This window comes from Leptidea sinapis, chromosome 20 (genome assembly GCF_905404315.1).
Source record: "Leptidea sinapis chromosome 20, ilLepSina1.1, whole genome shotgun sequence".
NCBI classification, from domain to species: domain Eukaryota; kingdom Metazoa; phylum Arthropoda; class Insecta; order Lepidoptera; family Pieridae; genus Leptidea; species Leptidea sinapis.
This window is the reverse complement of record NC_066284.1, coordinates 2785026-2791044: the sequence shown is the minus strand read 5'-3', so window position 1 is coordinate 2791044 and position 6019 is coordinate 2785026.

Below are 6019 nucleotides of genomic sequence, written 5' to 3'. Positions count from 1 at the left end.
TTCCTAACAAATAAGATAGCCTTTCATTATCTGATAACAACGGATTGTCATGCACGGTAGCCTTGAAACTATCATAAAACAAAGGAAAGTCGCGAATATCACCCGAGAAGTTTGGTAATTCTATAGGCGCTAACTTAGGTCTAGACTTATGTATAACGTTCATATTATCATTAGAACGCGACGCGACGCTCGGTTGCACTGTGTATTGAGTCTGTAATCGTTTAACGCGACTATATAAAGATTCAAATGCTACTAGACTACTATAGTCAGGCTTTGCGGATGGCGTTAAATATAATAAGCGGGCGTTATATTTCTTTAATGTTTGTTTAAACTCATTACGAAGTTCGTCAATATTCGCGGATTCATATGTATATCTTTCCCTTGCGGCGGTATCAATATTAATACTTTTCTGTGATAAATCATATATATTTTGTACTATTTGAAAGCTAACTTCGCGTTCAGCTTGTAGCATGACCAATTCCGAATCCATCTCGCTTTCGGAATCCGAAGATATACGACCATCTTTCTTAGGTGGTATTGTTTATAATCTAAAATAATACAAATCAAATTTGAAGGTAGTTCTAATAATGACAATGCGACGAAATTAAGTATGTCGCTTTTAATCTCTCGACTCCCTTACGCGGGCGGATTATAATGCATGACACTTCAAATGAATTTTTGTGCCATGTGTATGCAAATTGCGATTAGGTATTATTGATATCAATTTATGTAATTACTATTTAATAAGATTAACAATAAACTATATAATATTATGCGGGGTTACGTGCTACTAATTAACACGGCGGGAAGTTAAATATACTATTGCAAACACGTGTGCACACAGTTGTAACTTTTAAAGAAATCTATGGATATTAATTAAATAAACTTATTTAATTCACTAATTGAGACCTAATTAAGGTACTCAATAGGGCAGTTATAATGTTTTATGCGGAATAATTGCCGATAACTGGCTGTAACGCGGTTTGATTTAATGCGGTAGGTACATAACCTTTAAACTATAAAATTCATAAGCCTCAAATCCGGCTCGAAGGACCACAAATATGGTTGCGCCAGGGAATTTAAAGTGGACTGTATTAATAAAAAGGGTGGTACTCAGGTGAACAGATCAAGAATCATTGAAGTAAAGGGAATAGCCGGTACTCACCTCTTCTGCAAGATCCTGGGTTCTTCTATATTCGCCTGAGTGTGCTGGCGAACCACAATATATATATCGCGGGACACTTAACGAAGAGATTTCCTATCGATCCTCCAACGCTCACCAACATTGAGGCGTCCGCTATCCGAGTCAGTATGGCGAATCACCAGCCGATCACTGTGATATCAGCTTACTTACCGCCTAGTAAATTAATTCTAGAATCATATCTGATTCTAGAATTGATATAAAGATAGAAATTGATATCTCAATTCTTTACTCGGCCACGGGGCTGCTGTTATTGTAGGTGGCGATCTTAACGCCAAACACGCCAGCTGGAACAGCAGATTCCCTAACAGAAACGGCAGACTGCTAGACTCACTGACAGACACACTACACTTCTTGCTAATGGCTCCCTCCGAGCCAACTCGATACCCACATAACGTAGAACACAGACCCGACATACTTGATGTTGCTTTATTTAAAAATGTAACACTTAATGTAAATTCAATAGAAGTAGTTCACGATATAGACTCAGACCACCGGCCGGTCATTGTAAACCTAGGCCCGCCCGTTAATTACCAGTCACCCACTAACACAGTGATCGACTGGCACCGGTTGGAGAAGGAAGCTGCCTCGTGCGTTCAAACAGGAACTGCTTACAGTAATGCCTCCTTTGGACAGACCGGGACTGCTGCCGGCCCTCGATGACGAGGACACCCAGTGCAGTGCACCCCGAACGCAGCTACCGACCCAGCCCATGTTAATGAAGTAAACTGTGAAGTTGAACGTCGCACCTCTATTAGCCCATCAGGCGAGCCAATACAACCCACCTCTAGTATAGAGGTGAAAGGAATTATTAGGGAGCTTCACTCCAAAAAGGCCCCGGGGCCCGACTTTATAAATAACAGGGTTCTTAAAATCCTACCTCCCACACTCATTAATTTATTAGTAACCGTTTTAAATATACTGCTATTACATTGCGCGTTCCCCGAACAATGGAAGGAATCCATTGTTATCGGTATTCCCAAGCCTGGTAAACGTAAAACTTGTCCCAGTAGTTATAGACCCACTAATTTAATTAACTCTTTAGGTAAACTATACGAACGTCTGATTCTCGCGCGCCTCAAATATTATATCGTGGCGCAGAACATGATACCCGACCATCAGTTTGGTTTTAGGACTGCTCACTCGTGTCCTCAACAAGCCCACCGACTCACTGAGTATATTCTCAAACGAATCCAATACCGTACAGTTACAGCGGCCGTATTTCTCGATGTAGCGAACGCTTTCGACAAGGTATGGCATAACGGCTTAATCTTTCATCGCATCACACGAGCCTACCTTACTGATCGAAGCTTCCGCTATCGAGTAGAAGGCACGTTATCCACGTCCCAACCCATCAGGTCGGGAGTGCCTCAGGGCTCAGTTCTGTCCCCGACCCTCTTCTCACTCTTCACGAGTGACCTCCCGAAGCCTCAGAAAGTGCAAATCGCACAATACGCGGACGACACGGCTCTTTATTATGGCGCCACTCGAGGGCGCTAAGCGACTCATATAAGAGTGCTTCAGGCCGCCGTTAATGAACTAGGAGACTGGTTCAGAAAATGGCGGATTGAAGTCAATCCCTCAAAGAGTGCAGCGGTACTCTTTGGTAATACTAATAAAATAAAATCTTTGGCCCCTATACCTATTGTTAAATTATATGGGACCCCTATTCCGTGGGCCCAACTTTATAAATATTTAGGTGTTACGTTCAACAGTAACATGAACTTCGCAAAACATATCAGCACGGTTTGCAATAGAGCCCGGCTTGTCCTTAGCCTGTATCCACTTGTGTGCAAGCGAAGCAAACTACCGCTCAGACACAAGGTGACATTGTACAAGACCATCGTACGTCCCATAATGACGTACGCAAGCATCGTGTTTGCCCACGCGCCGCCAAGCCACTTGCGGCGTTCAGTGCTACGCGTGGTTCAGAATAGATTCACGCGCACGGCGACCGGAGCACCGTGGTTCGTTCGTAACGTAGATCTCCATCGCGATCTTGAGCTGCCGACGGATCGCTCAACATTTCAAGGAGATATCGCGACGCTACTTTGATAAGGTGGCTGAGCACCCTAATATCTTGGTGAGAGAGGCATGTGCTTACACTCCTCTCGACCGCAGTCTGAACAAATAGAGGCGACCTCGACACGTACTAGTCGACCCGGACGACTATATTACGATCGCGAACGCGACACCAACACCATCACCAACACCGACACCAAACCAACCACACCGCCCTCGAAGACGTAGGCGCAGCCGTGTGCATCATACCGCTGCCACTCGTCACTTTGACGATTTCCAGCGGCCACAACCTAATATAATACGATTCACACACTTTGATAGTAGCCCGACGAGATAATCCTCGTCCTGTAATCGTTTAACACCACTCACACTCACACATACTTACATACATATATCACCGCACGAGTGCGAAGTCTCGTCAAACCTAGAGTCCACTGGACTAACAGATATATTAGATCATTAGTGATCTTCTCTCCATCCAGCCTAGTGAGCAGGCGGTCCGAGGTTCGAGTCTCCGTCCGAGACGCCCCGCGCCTGTGAGCTACATTTTCGGCCTCCAAGGCCCCCGCCCGGCTTCGCTGTAAAAGCCTTCAGGGCTATCAGCACAGAGGAGGTTTTTACTCAGTAGGGGGTGTTTACACCCGAACCCGACATATGTTCTACAGTTATTTGAATATCTTGAAGATTTTGTACACTGTGATCACTAATTACTAACACTAATCAACTAGAAATAAGAATTAAATTTAATAACCAAAATGTACCGAACAACCAAAAATCAAAAAGATTTTCGAACCAATAATGTTCGCTCGACTTGTCACGGCACCGCTGTGCAAAAAATATGAAAATTAAGACTAACTGAGATTTGAGGAATACTGAACACAGAAAAAAAACATTCGATTTAATTTCAGAATGTATCTACTAGAGCAAGAGCCCGTGGACCCCAAACCTACGTAATTTTATAAAAGCTGAAAGTTTGTCAGCGCATGCTCCCAAAACAAGTAAGAACGACGGTCCATTATGGAGTTTGGGTTGCAGTGGCATTGTCAGGTAAACGGTACTAAAGGTGTGTAAAATACCGATCTAAATACATCAAAGATTAAAGTGCGATTTTTCGGTATTACCTTCAGTATATTATTAAAAATCACGTTATTCATTGTCAGACACTTACCATCGTGGCAACCCCTTGCCAGACACCCACAAAATTATAAAATATGGTCACAAAATAATAATTTTACTCCATCTAAGTTGAATTTAAAAATAAATAGTATTAGCTTATTTGACATCTAGTGTTACTTTCATAAATTATTTCGTATGTCCAAATCGAACGTTAAATCTATCGAGTGTCATACAACATAACAGTTTCCGATAGGTGGCGCTGACCACGGAACAATGGGGGTGTTAGGTTTTATTTTCGTTACGGAATTTCTTGATTCGGTCACCGCGCTCAAAGCCCGCGATAAAAGCTATGCAATAGCTTAATAAGTTGCATTTATTTAGGTAGCTCAGTAGTCTTTTGTTTATTAATTTATCTATTATTTTTATATAGCTGGTAACACTGAAATTGGTCTCTAGTTATTTACATCGTTAACGTCACCAATCTACAGGATACAGAAGTTATAATAGATTTTTTTAAGTTGATTTGGGAACATACCTTGGTTAAAACAAAGATTAATAAGATGGCAAATAATTGTAGCAACTTTGTTGTCCCATCCAGGGCCACTATTACATTTAAGGATCATGAGCACGTCATTTACTTTTGATTAGTCGTCTATCTATCATAAATCACATTTTTTGTTTACAATAACCAAGCTTGTATATCTAGCAACCTACGGGTTTCGTGTTACGACACGAGACCGCATAATGATACCTGGAGTATTATAAAAACAAATGGGAATAACGTTGCAAGTGGATACAGCCGAGTTTGGCGCCACAACAGCCCAGCAAGTGAATTTTTCGGGCACGTGGCACGTTGGCGTATCAGACATATATTACAACAATTACACCTTGCAAGACCGGGTATTATTGCGAATAACCTATGCCCACAATGCAATTCAATCGAAGGAACTGTGGAATACCTTGTTTTCGACTGCCTAACATTTCTGATTGACAGACTTGTGCTGGCTAGTGAAATCAGTGATACAAAAATCATTTTATGTGATTCTTCATCCCGCCCTTCTCCACTTATTATAAGTTATTAAAAGACAAAAGAAGTTATGAACCAATAAATAAATATATTGAAAATACAATTGTAACAATATGACAAACATAAAAAAATAGAAGTCGCTTATTTACCGCGCGACTTACACGCGCGCGCGAGCGCGTATCTATGCCTATTATTTTACGTGGAGGAAAGGAATGCTTATAGTTACGGTGATTTCAGTGAATTTAGCTGAAAGGTAGTGAAACAATCTATTATAATAATTGCGAATTATTTGGTTTGTAGTTTTATTTTATCTTACACAGACCTTTCTTTCGACAAAATTTGAATAACAGTTATATTTTGGAATAAACGAGGATTTTCAAGGAAAACAATTGGATTTTATAAAAAGTGTTTATGGTTTCATAATCAACTTTATTTGTTGTTTTTTTTCACCAAACTGAAATTGCATGCTTAGTTATAAGTTGAGACAGAACAGAGAACAGAAGATTGCACGCGTACGTGACCGTACATTCATAACCCTTTTGTGAACAGATAGTCATACTAAGTAACCACATTTACATCTACTTTGCATTTTTCAGCTAATACTTGGATATCATTAGTCCGTCGGGATAAGTTTGCGTTTTTGTTTCTTGTAT